Source organism: Corvus hawaiiensis, chromosome 1, assembly GCF_020740725.1.
Source record: "Corvus hawaiiensis isolate bCorHaw1 chromosome 1, bCorHaw1.pri.cur, whole genome shotgun sequence".
Taxonomy (NCBI): domain Eukaryota; kingdom Metazoa; phylum Chordata; class Aves; order Passeriformes; family Corvidae; genus Corvus; species Corvus hawaiiensis.
The window spans coordinates 18,547,901-18,560,985 of NC_063213.1; the positions used below are offsets into that span (position 1 = coordinate 18,547,901).

Genomic DNA, 13,085 nt, shown 5'->3' on the forward strand with positions numbered 1-13,085 from the left:
ACTTGAGGAAATCTAGAAAGGCTTTTATGTAAGGAAAGAAAAGTGAGAAAGGAGAAGAGAAAAGGAATAGTTTTAGACCTTTCAGGCCTAGAGGGTTTCTGGGCAGGTGAAATGATGAGATTTTACATGTTGTCTGACTATTCTTGGGCTTATTATTAGGGCCTTACATCACAGCCTCAAGGAGAAGGAGGAGAACTTCGGTATTGTCAGAATCTGCTGCAGTGCACAGCCTGTGTTTCCCTTTCCTGGGAGGGTTATGTTGCGTGTGAAGGGCAGTGTTCTGCATAGAAGTAGAGATATCTGAATGGAAGACCCCTTCCCCTAGGGGTGGCACATCTCACTAAATGTTCTGGTTGCTTGAGCCAGGGGCATTTTGACCAAAATATATTAAACTTTGGAGATGTGACCTCTTCTGTTCTTTTTTTATTAAGTAGCGCATGTGATTCTGTATTTAGGGGCAATTTTTCATCTTATTCACACTTAGTGAATTGCATGCATGTGGAAAAGGAGAGAGAATTAGCTTGTGTGTGCTTCTGAAATAATTGTTAGTATGGTCTAATATTAGTTATTATAAAGTCCTTCTGAAGTTGGTCATGGCAAGGACAATGGCAAAAAAGGATTGTAGTTCCTCATAACACTCTAGCTCTGTCTTACCTTCTATGGACCACCTTAGCTATGTTAAATGTCCAAACAAAAATCTTTGTACACTGTATTCATACTTTTAGACATCTATCATGCTTTTATTTTACCTTTCATTTCCTTGGCAGATGATACTATAGGGAATTAAGGTAAAGTGCAATCATCTGTCCAGTTTCTTTCCTATAGCCATATTGTGTATTATACTCTCAGACCCCACAGTGTTCTGCAAGAGATTATACAAGAAATGATAAATCCTCAGTAGGAGCCATCAAAGCATCATTGCCAGTTTGTAGCCGCCAAGAAGACCCTCACATCTCTTTCACTGTCACTGCATTATTGATTAGCTTGTGAAATACTGAAGCTGTATTGATTGCAAATATTTAGGGATGAAAAGGGAAACATTGTCCTCAAAGGTATTTGCAGTCTTCTCTCCTCTGTTAGAGATCTTTCTTCCCTTGTATTTCTCTGTCTGTCTTCTACCTATTATGTACAGGAGGCTGACGTGTTCATCTGAGGGCACTGGAAAGGTGGGCAAACAGCTGCCTCACCCTGCTGGGGCCAGCAGCCACCAAAAACCTGAAAGAGGCAAACGAAGGACAATGCTTACGTAAAGATTGCTTGATTCCTTTTGCACACACATGCATTTTGACAGAAATTATAGGGAGCAAAACCCATTTCCTGTTTGTCTATCTTTTCATTAATTTGTATTTTAAAATTATCTTAATGATTCAGGTCATGAGGCCCGAAGCAGTCCTGCCTAAGATAGCACATAACTGGCTGATATTCTGGTCCCATCAGACACCAGAGCTGCTGAAATCACAGCGCATTCTGTCAGGAGACTCATGGGTTCTCCTAATCCAGTTACAGGAACACTGTGCAGACAAGCTAAAATACAAGACCTGAGAAAAATCTTAGGTTGTCGATCCATTCGGGTGAGAGCTGAAAAAAGACTTTGCAAATGCAGAGCTGTAAAATACACAACAAAACAATTCCCTGCAAATTCAACAAGTTAACTCTTGCTGTCCCTTCTCCAGGAAGTGCCTGCTTAGGAGGGATGCTGGCACATGCAGGTGGTTTCTGCCTGGTTATTGTACAGTTAGTTCTCTGCCTGGTACTTAAGCTGAAATCATTAACATGTGTCTTGTGTGTTACCTGAATGAAAGGCGAGTTCACGGGTTATTACTGCCCATTTTTTCTCTTTGCTCCTGCACTTCCCTGTTTCGATTACAAATCGCCCTCCAGGCACAAAGCAAGCTGGACACCTACAGTGTAGCTAAAGAGTTATTTGCTCCCTAGGTGGACACTAATGAATGACTGCAGTGCTGCCCTGAGTGAGGGGGTCCCCACTATTAAAGTTTAATACAAAGATCTGAGAAACTGGGGGCCAAGAGTAGGAGGAGGGGACAGGAGGCTGTGAGTAACTCTCCAAGTGCCTTCTCTGTTCCTTTGCTGTAGTGGAGATTATTCCATCCTTTAGGACAGGAGCAACAGGAGACAGGTCAATTCTCTCTGTGTTCTTCTTTTGCCTTTTGTCTCACTGCAAGATATTGAAACTGCAAAAATATGGTGGCTCCTTTCCACCATAAAATTTCTGAAAGCAGCAGGAATGTGGCCTGACTCAAAAATTAGCTAATTCAGATTTACTTCCATGTTTTCTTTTCTGATTTTTTTATCCTTTCGTTTCCCTCACACTCCCTAATGTCCTCTTTTGTTTCTCCCTAATCTGTCTCTTTAATCTTTACTGTCCCTTCTTTAATATTCCTCTATGTCATACTTTCCAGGATTTGGGATAAGGATAGGTATATTTAATTTGAGGGCTTAAAGGTGACTGATTTGGGTTTTTAAAAAATTTTTCTTTAAATATTCCAGCACCCTGTGAACTCCTGTTCATGCTAAGTGATGCTAAACTATCATAGAACAGTAGAAGTACATCGTCCATTATTTCAACCAATGTAGATATAAACCTCCTCAGTTTTTCTCTCTCCCACTGAATTGGAGGAGACTAATCTCTAGTTTTAGTTTTGCTTTTAGTTTTTGCGGCCCCATCATTATGAAACTTGTCCGTGTCTGAGACCATATAAAGAAAAGGCATTTTTTATAACGTATATAGAGAGATGTGTCCTTTAGTTTCTCTCTGCTGTGCATTACTAAGAATATTCTGAATATCTCTCACACAGCATTTATAAGGAACAAGACGAATCTCTTGTATACCATTCCTATTATAACGTCAAGAAGGAGGTTTTTATTGCAGGTTCAGACCACCAATAGGTTTGGTATCCTGAGGTCCTACAGGATGTTGCTCACATTGCAAGGGACAGCTAGGGGACAGCAATGGAAGAAACTTCCCTGCACCAGAGGAGTTTGAGAGAGTTAGAATTCTGCTGGAGATTAACAATAACCATAAGAATTCAAGTTTGGTTTCAGAATGGAGTATCATAACCTCCCTCCCTTTAGGCATTAGAGTTATAAGATTAAAGATCTTTGCTGATATTTTGCTAGCTGAAAATAAAAGTAGCTGGAGAAACTAAAATGTATTGGCTTCTCCATGGTTCTTTGAACCCTCTGTGCCATCTGTCACACAGAGCTCTTGTAGAAGTCAATGCAAGAACACTTTGAGCCTGTAAATGCATCCTGAGAAGAGCACTGATACTGGAATTTGATTTATTATTTACTCTTTGAAAAGTGGTGTTGCCAATACAACCTGTCAGCACAGGTTTCTTAAGCCTGCAGCCTGGCCAGACATGTTGGATTCCTGTTTGCAAGTATCTGGACTGGATCCACAAAGCTTACCTGGGTTTTCCTTTCTCACTGTCTTTCCGTCAGACATTCTGGCTGAATTATAGCACTTAGGCAGATGTAAACCTGACTAGTGTGATGACCTGCAAAATAACTTAGAACTGGTATTTTTTGGTGAGACTTTCAAGGAGATGTATTTTCCTCGGCATTGCAACGATACGAAATTTGTGCTCTTCTCATCTCTTAACAAACTATGGGTTTGGGTCTAGTCTAGAATTTGCCCTTTATTTTTTCCCCTGAAATTTAACCTGATTAAGAAAACACTTTTATGCCATGCTAGTAATCCGATTGTACTTGAAGGTAACACATGCTTTCATATTACTCTGAATACAGCTGCTTTCCTGAACTGAGGCCTATGCTGAGAACTTAAATGTGAATTCTGGCCCTCAGAAAATGGTAAAATAGGCTGCTGCTCCTGAAAACACTGGCTGAAAATTCCTGTGCTTTTATGTGTCTTATGTAGAGACAACATTAAAGTTCAGTTGCATAAGGCTCATTCTTATTTTCATAACATTCACTATTATTTTAAGAACTCTTAAGCATTCCTAGTAGGTGCAGTTCAAAAACCCTGCAAGGACAGGAGAGTCCTCCCTTTCTTACCATGGATAGTAAGATGTGCTTGAGAAAAATAAGTGCTATGTGAAAGCATCATTATTGCTGTTCCCATTTCTTATGCCAGTAAAGTTTTCTTCTTTTCACTTTAGATTGTGTATGGGGTTCTTTGTTTGCTTTTTTTTAGTTTTAGTTAGGTTTTTGTGTGTGTGTGTGTGTGTGTGTGTGTGTGAACTACTGAACTGACTGCCACAGTGATTGCATGCTTTTCAGTAGTCACTCAGAACAGATAGATTGCAGGGAATGGCAAAATAAAATTCCCTTACAGTATGTCAGTTGAGATCTGAAGATCAATTCTGAATGCAGCCCTCTTTATTTGGTTTGGGGTTTGATTTTGTTTGGTTTGTTCTTGTTGTTGTTGTGGGATTTTGGGTTTTGGTGGCTTTTTTCCACTACTGCAGACTGTATTTCAAATTATTGATAATAGCAAAGGCTGTTCTAATTTTGTCACAAGTCACACTGAAACAACTTTTTGTCTCTCCTGAATGTAGTGCAACTATATGTGTTGTGATCCAGAACCAGGAAGCCTATGCCATTTCCTTTTGGTAAACATGGAGGTTGGGAGTATGGCTGACTTATAGTTTACCCAACAGTCTGCAGCTGACATGATTTCTGGATTTTCTCGCCTAGTCATCTTTTGTGTGACTTGTATCAGACGGGAAGCCAGAGCTAAGTGTACTAGATAGCTCAGTAAAATACTATTGTTTGGTCTTGTTCTTTGCTTTTAGGGCAAATTGATCAGATTTGGAGGGATGTCCTCTGAGTTTTAACACTTTTCTGATTTTATTAACAGACCCAAGAATAGAAGTGTTTCATTGATAAAGTCTTTAAAGAAATATAAGCCATCTTTGTATCTGGAAAGCAGCAAATTTGTATACAAACAACTGAAAAAAAACCCCTACAAATGCATTTCATTGGAAGAGTAAAAGGACAGAAGTCTTGCAATTGGTCAAGAAAAAACTGTCAATACCTGTTTTTTCCAACCGTTTGAATCCTTCTTCAGGAACAATGTTTTCCATGGTTTGAGGCTCGCAGCTCCATTAAAAAAAAATCTTTTGTCATGGAAATCTTATTCTCTGCCTGTAATAATTCTAATAGCAGTGTTGAATTGCATTGTCTGTCCATTTATCTTAATGTCCCAGTTCTTGTAAGGATTAGAATCGTATATTTCCAAGGAAAGCACAGGAAATCTTTGGATGGTAAGCTAGAGACTTCTGTTACAAAGTAAGGAATCAGAAATACATTTGGGCAGAGACTGAGTAGCTGTTGCAAAATTTTTTTGTGACTATGAATTTTTGCAGTTTGGGCTGAGTTGTAACTTGAGAGCTGACAAACAGCTGACCAAAAATGACACAAGATAATAAATAAAGTAGATGCATGTGCTTGTTGGGGGAAAATTGTCCTTTCCCATGCGAAATTGTAGAAATAGAGTCGTTAATGAGTAATTCTGTGATGTAAGTGGGAAGATTCTTTTGTTTCTGCTATATCCTGTTGAATTGATTTTAGGAATTGGTCCTGGTGGAAAATTAGATTTATTTTTTCTGAGCAGCAGGTGAATATATGGTATGTTTATAAATCTCATAAACAATACTGGTTTCACCCTCTGTCCTGCAGTAACTTCCTCTGACATTTAAGAACCAAAGATTATATCTGAAGAAGGTCACAGATGTTATAACAATGAACATTTAAGCTCACGGATTTAAGAATAAAAACGAAAATTATTGTATAAATTATAAATTAGTTCACATTATATACAATTATATTTTAATATATTAACATGTAATATATTGTTATACATATAAGTTTTTATAGAAATATAAACCACAATATGATTCATAATTAGTGAATGCAATAATGGTATTCAAATTACATACACTAGATACTGCAAAGAACTAAGTAACTCCAGATACCATCCACAAGAAACAACATATCAAGGAACAGAGCTGTCCAGAAATAAAGAACAAAACCCTGATGGGAGGGGTGATTAGTCTGAAGTAGCAGCCCTTTCTGGCTTCTGAATGTCTTAAGCAGTACTTGGTCTCTTCCTTTCTACTAAAGATACAGTCAGACACCTTCTTCCAAGGGCAGATACTGGATCTTTTCCATTTGCAGAGCAGTGATAGATAATGTTGCCCTCTGCTACAGTGTCTCACTGGTTTGTGCTTTGACAGTCAGCCAAGTCATCCATGTGTGGATCTTTTGCTGACCTGCGGGTTTCAAGCTTGAAGGGGTAATATTCACAGCTGTGTATGTTCTTTTTATTTTCTTTTTTACCTTGTAAGACTTTAAATGACAGACTCTGAGATTCAGTGAGGAAGACTGCTGAGAAGAAAGGTGCCAAGTGACTGCATCGCCTCACCGACAGCACTCTTCTCACTGTCCCGTGCATTGAGCAGGCAGCCTTGAATGTCTAACAGCAGGTGAGACAGCTCAGAGTTAGAGATTGTGTTCAGTATCAGCACAGCAAATATCTTTTTTAGATCTGGCCTCTAGACACAGCATTTGAAAATAGCCTATATTCATTACAACTCATGTGAATATTCATGTGTATAAAGTAAAACATTTCAGGGCCCAAAATCCACACCCAGCCTACAGGTCTGTAGATCTATGGGTTAGGCCTTTAGTCAGACCAAAATCTTGTTTGTTCCACTTAATACCCATTGGCTAGTGCCTAAAATCACAGGACTGTTTGCTTGTCCTCCCACACAGAGCAGAAGTGGTCCAGCCTGTGGCCTGATTCTTCTGACCCTGAGAATAGCAGATATCTGGATAGGAAAATATGCAGCAGGAGGCATGGTGCCCCAAAAAGCAATCTTTAAAATAATTCTTTTCATTACTCTTCAGGGCTTGCATATCTTGTCTTTCTCTTTCAGGTTTTAAATTGTGTCAGTCAAAAATACACAACAAAAGAAAATCAAGCCATCCTGAGACAATGCTGACATTTATGTAGGTCTTTTCAAAGCATTGGAAAAACTGGAAGGGCTGAGCTATGATCAGTAAATGATCGGTCCAAAATTATTCACTGGGATGAGGAATGAAGGCAAACAGTGTTGATGAGCAAGGTATTGTGCAAAATATGAGACTCCAAGGTTTCAGGAGTGAGCTGGGACTTCTTGGTCATGGATGGATGGACACCAGGAGATAAGCAGCCCTGCTTGGAAAGCAGTCAGTGCCTGTCCTGGTGTTGTGGTTGCCATGTGCTTGCGTGACCCCAACAGCTTTTAACAGGCAAAAGAGCCATCAGGCAGAGCTTCAGGGAGGCATAGGGACAATATGAAGCAAACAATATTGTGAGACTTCAAAGAGATTCAAACACTATCAGTCTGTGAAATCAAAGGGGAAACATTTGCTCAGGTTCGGATGTGAAACTTTGTACTCGCAGAGCTATAGATATAGATTTACTGTAAGGTACTCTGGGAAGAAGATTTTAGTAAAATAATAAATAGGAATGTCAACTCTTCTTCACAGCTCCAGCACTTAGAACAGTAAATACCCTTAACCTGCACACATAGAGGACTGCAGAGGACTGCTGCCTGTTTTGGACAGTCTAACTGTTCCCTGCAGTCACTTAAAATTTCCGTCTAAATATATTAATAGGGCAATTTTGCCATGCTATTTGGAAATTATGTGTAACTCATCAGTTAGCAGCATCCAAGAAGAAGCAGTTTTAAGTCAGATTCGTGAATTTATTCCCAAAAATAAAGAGCATTGCTGCGAACAATGATTTTGGGAAGTAGTCTTTCCTATTGGGTAGGAGAAGAAAAGCCGCCGTTTTCACTGTTTCCTCAGTGGATTTTTTTGCGTGTCGCGAGGCTCGCAGTTTAGGGTACCGGGCTCGGTGTGTCCGTGGTGGCCGCCTGTAGTCACGGCAGGGGCAAGGAGGCGGCGGGGGCGCGGCTGGCGCGGCTCTGTAGCACTTGAGTAGTAGGGCGGAGAGCGGTGCAGCGGAGTCTCTGTGGCGCAATCGGTTAGCGCGTTCGGCTGTTAACCGAAAGGTTGGTGGTTCGAGCCCACCCAGGGACGGGTTCTCCTTTTGGGCTCGGCGCCGCCCCCGCCGCCGGCCGTCGTTTTATGCGTGTGCGCCGGGGGAGGATGTGAGATTAGCGCTGGCGGCCCTGCAGGCGCCGCGTGTTGCCGGGCAGGGGGGCCCCCGGCGGGGAGCGCAGCGCGGCGGCCCCAGCTGCGGCGGGGCCCGCCCCGAGCACCGAGCGCTGAGCACCGAGCGCGGAGCCCCGCCGCAGAGCGGGTGCCCTGCCCACGGCGCCCCAGCTCCTGCGGGGCCACGCGGCCGTGCTCCGCCGCTCCGGGGCGAGGGATGCGGGACACCCGAGACCTGCTCCTGCCGCTCCGTGGCGTTGCGGTGGCTGTGAGCGGCCCCGAGCGCCGCTGGCTGTGTCCTGAGGCCGGCGGGGACCCGAGTGTCCAGAGTTTCTGCACCCCCTTCTCCCGCGGCGGGAGGTGCGAAGGAAAATACAGTCTTCGAGCTGCTCCGGGGTAACGAGCGATGCTGCCGGGCGACTGGGGTTTGCTCCGGGAGGCGCTCACGGCGCTCCAGCCAGCACTCGAACGATCGCCAGCGGACAGCCCGGGTGGGAGACGAGACTCGGGAACAAACGCCGTTTGCGAGGAGGATTATTGTAATCTCTGACGAGTGTGATTGTGGCCGGCGCTCCGCGGCGCGGTGTTAACGCGCAGACCGGCGGCCCCGTTTCTCCGCGGCGGACGAAGCCCGCGCAGCCGGGTGAAGAGAGGCGGGGGGCACGGGAGCCTGGCGGCAGAGGCGGCTGCGGGGCTTCCGCCGCGCCCCGGGCCCGGCGGGCAGGACCGGGACACCGCGGTGCCCTGCGGGTCCCTCTCCGCCCGAGGCGGGACGTGTTCCAGGCCCGTTCCCTGCTGGCAGGCGGCGCGGCCGCTCCGGGCTCGCCCTGTCCGCGCGAAGCCGCTTTGCATAAATGAATGTTAAAAGCAATTACGCTGGGAGCTTCGCCTGAACGTGTCAATTAGAAGTTGGCACCTTCGCCATATCCGAGCCCGGGAGCCGATTCCAACGAGCGCTCCGGTCGCGTGAAATCCGGCTGCCTTCCAGCCCGACCTCTGCCAGCTCTGAGAGGATCTATTTACAGTTTAGAGAAAACAGGATCCGTATTAAAAATGCCCCTTCCCCAGCGAAGCTGTATTTCACAGATCTTTCTGTTCAACCCGCCTGGTTTGAATAAGGGATACAACCTTCTCAAAGGTCAGGCTGTGCCATTGATTTACCATCGATGACAACATACGGCCCTCGCTAGCCAAGATAGCAGAGAAAAGACATGTATTTAGAAACACCGAAAAATCTTTTGAAAGTAGTAAACCTTAAATCGTTGATGTGACGGTATATTTTTTCCCCTATCATCCACATGTTTTTCACTTCTGTAAAACATTTTGAAAAACTGGCACTCGTGTGCTGAGCATCAGGGGAGGTGTAGCTCTCTGCAGGACCCACCTATCACCGTTAGCCACACTTAACCCGTAAATATTTCCTGCTGATAGGGAGAATTTTATTTTAACTAAAGTGGTTCAGGTAAATTCCCTCCTCGATATTTCCACGCTGTTTGCAGTGCAGGATGGATTCAGCCCGGTAGCACTGCATCCCCTGCAGCCAGCAAAGCCTCGCAGGGGATGAAATCTAAAAATCTGCATTTGCCAGTGCTTGGACCGTCGCGCTAGCAGGCAGGCATCAAGAGCTTACAGGAACCACCACCAACAACAAAAAATTAATCATGTCAGGGTGAAGCAGCAGTGGCTGGAAAAGCAGTAACAATTTAGAAACTAAAATTATCTGATAGTTCATAAGGAAGGACAGGCGTTTCTGCTCCCATAAAGCAAGTCTTGCTCTCCTCAGCAAGTCACAGATGCGTTTTATAGGGGTGGTTATTGCTGACCATGGGGTTTGTTAGCGCTCATTCCAGTTGCTACACGTCGCTGTGCAAATGTGTACTGTCAAACCTGTTAAAATAGATGCGGGATGTGAGCATCTACACCGCGATCCTGCGACACGTGTGCAGGAGAAGGCTCTTCCAAAGGCACATCATGGGCTCGGTAATACAATGCGACGTTTAGGCAGTGCTTGATAAACTCATTTTGTAGAAGTGGAAAGCTCGTGCATGGGAAGTGCCTCATCCCATCTGCTCACTAACTAATTACAATTAAGGCTGTGGAGAACGGGAAACCTGATACATTTTTGGGACTAGACAGGGAATCGAAGCTTTCTTTGTATGAAGAAAAATTTTTTCAGAGGTCAGTGAAGCTTTCCGTTCTCAGCCATGAAAAAAGCTTCTCATAGCTGTGTAATGTACCCAGACAAACCAGCCGGTTCTTGCCTTAATCCATTTATCTATATGCAGTCTAGGATAAACGCTGCTCTAAATGTAATGGGGACTGCATCGTCTGATGCTTTTAGGAAAAAGACTTGACATGTTCAAAGTGACCTCTAAACCAACACCGAGATAAATTCCAGCGTAAATATTTCCACCCGATATTCCAAACAATTTCTAAGGCAGCTGGGGAAGACTCGCCGTCGAGATGTTTGGGAGAACGCAGAACCAGCGGACCGCCAGTTGTCTCAACCTGGCATCACCAGCGCCTGGATAAACCCCAGCAACCCGCCACGCGCCGCGGCTCTTTGTTCGCGCGGCGATGGGACGGGGACGCGGGGCTAGGGGCGGCCGGTGGCTCGGTCTGGGGACAGAGGGGACAGCTCTGCCGCGGTCCCCCGCCTCGGGCAGCGCCCGGGGGCTCCGCTCTCGGCGAAGGGAGAGCCGCCGCCGGCCGCCCGTGGCCCGGCCCTGCGGGATGCGGGACTCGCGGGAGCCCGGCGCTCCCCGCGGGTGCGGGTCCCAGTCCCCTCCCCGCCGTGTCCAGCGGAGCCCTGGGGGATGGGGAGGACACGGCTGCCCGCACTGCTGGAGCCCCCAGCGCGAGCCGACCCCCGCAGCTGCTCGGGACACTCACAAACCCAGGGACACGCGGGGACAAAAGAACTCTCCTCCCCCGCCACGGGAAGCCCCAGGGGAGAGGTGGGCTGTGCGTGGGATCCGGGGGGGATCCGCGCCGCCCCCGCCCTTCGCCGGGGCTTCCCGCTGCCTCCTGCCAGCGGGCGGGGCCGCGCGGAGCCGGGACCCCCCCGCAGCCGCCGGCGGCAGCGGGACCGCGGCCCCGCCGCCTCCCCGGCCCCCGCGGCCGCCCCGCCCCGCAGCTGCTCAGTCGCCGCCCGGGAGGGGACGCGGGGCCCGCGCGGAAGTCCAGGTGCGGGGCGCGGGCCCCGCCGCCCCCGCGGAGCCGCCGCGCTCCGGGCGCTGCCCCGGCCCTGCCTGCCGGCGGCGGGGGCGAGCGAGGCCGGCCGGGCGGGGGCTCGGGCGGGGGTGTCCCGGTGCAGGGGCGCATCCTCGGCGGCGAGCGGCGGTGCGGGAGCGGCGTCCAGCCGGAGCGGCGGCCGGAGGGCTGCGCGGTGTCCGGGCTAGGAGCGAGGCCGTGGTGAAGCAACTCCCTTTGAACTTTGGCCAATATTTAATGACTTGGGAGGCAGATAAGATGGGGAATAAAATATTCATGGTCTCAATAAAGACGAGGACCCGGAGTATTGGGAAGATGAAAAACTGTACAGCTCGCAGAAAGGGTGCAGAAAACAGCCATCTTGAATATTTTAATCTCTGGCAAGTGTTTCTTTGGAACAAAATGGATGTTGGAGGGAAACAGCATAGTTAACATTACTGTAGCCTTCCATTTCTAACACCATCCCTCTCGCAGAATTCAGCTGGCACGAAGCGGGGAGACTGGAAGGAACGCCACAGCCTTTCATCTACCTACAATGGTAATAAATAATCATAATCTGAATACTGTGGTCTGGAAATTTAGTACCTCTCTAAGTGATGGTGCTTTTTTTACCCACGATTTATATCGATTTGTTTTCATCGACATAAGTCACATGTAATGCTGCAAAAACACTCTTAGAGCTCATGCAACATAAAGAAACAATTGGTCTGCGTTCAGCCAGAACACAGTGGTAAAGATTTTTTATTTTTTATTATATTATACGTTGTTACCATCACCAAAGTCAAAGGAGGTAGTCCTACCGATTACCCTGGAAATTGAATCAGGCCCTGGGTTCAGAGTTTGTTGTGTATTCATGATATGAACCTATTATTCTAAGGATTCATTGTTTGGCCATAAAAATCATTCTAGGCTGAAATTAGGCTTAAAAAGTCCCCAGCATTTTTCCACCTCTACTAAAATGGGCTAACAGCTGTCTTTATTTTTTCTTTCCTTTTCCCCCCACCTCAAACTGATGGTGAAAACAAATAAAACATGCTGATTTCAGATGCTTTTTGTTTTCATATAACTGCAAAATACCTTTTTCATCTTTTTTTTTCCCCTCAAAGAATTACAAGACCATAATATAATTAGGCCTTCACAAATTTTAAATTTTTTTGTTGTTGGTTTTCTGTTTGGTTTTTTTTATTATTTATTTAAGAGAGGAACAACCGACTGAAGTGGGGGGTGTGGTGAGAGCAGAGACAATAAGTCAGTGGCTCAGCTACACAGGCTCAGAAAGGCTCCTTCCCCAGGATTATTTATTTATTTATTTATTTTCTTGTTGATGTTTGCTTACTTTGGACCTACTCCTTCACAAATAAGCACAGCAGAAACAACGCACTTAAAAAAAAAAAAAAAAAAAAAGCAACACACCAAAAAAACCAAAGACAGCTAAAAAATATAATGCAGGAATGGCTGGAGAGCATTGTCTGAAGATTAAAGAATAGGATTTCGAGACAGAACTGCTTGATTTTATTCACTTACTGACTTCTTTAATGTCAATTTGGGCAGCAGTTCTAATCCTAATTGTTAAGGATAATATTCCCGTTGAGAACTGTCTTGTTCTTACTAAAGTTTCTAATTTTTCAAGGAAATTCTGAGATACTGCATATGCAGCTCCTGATTATTTCAGCATCTTGGTACAGCATTACTTTTTGTATCTGAACATTTTTGCTTTAGTTTCTCAG

The 13,085-nt window shown here is 45.6% G+C and overlaps 1 non-coding gene across 1 annotated transcript; it reads left to right on the forward strand.

The window, feature by feature from the left end:
• The first annotated feature begins 7,996 nt into the window (after positions 1-7,996).
• Positions 7,997-8,070, forward strand: TRNAN-GUU. Its single transcript has one exon. It is a non-coding gene; the product is annotated as a tRNA-Asn (tRNA).
• Positions 8,071-13,085: the final 5,015 nt, after the last annotated feature.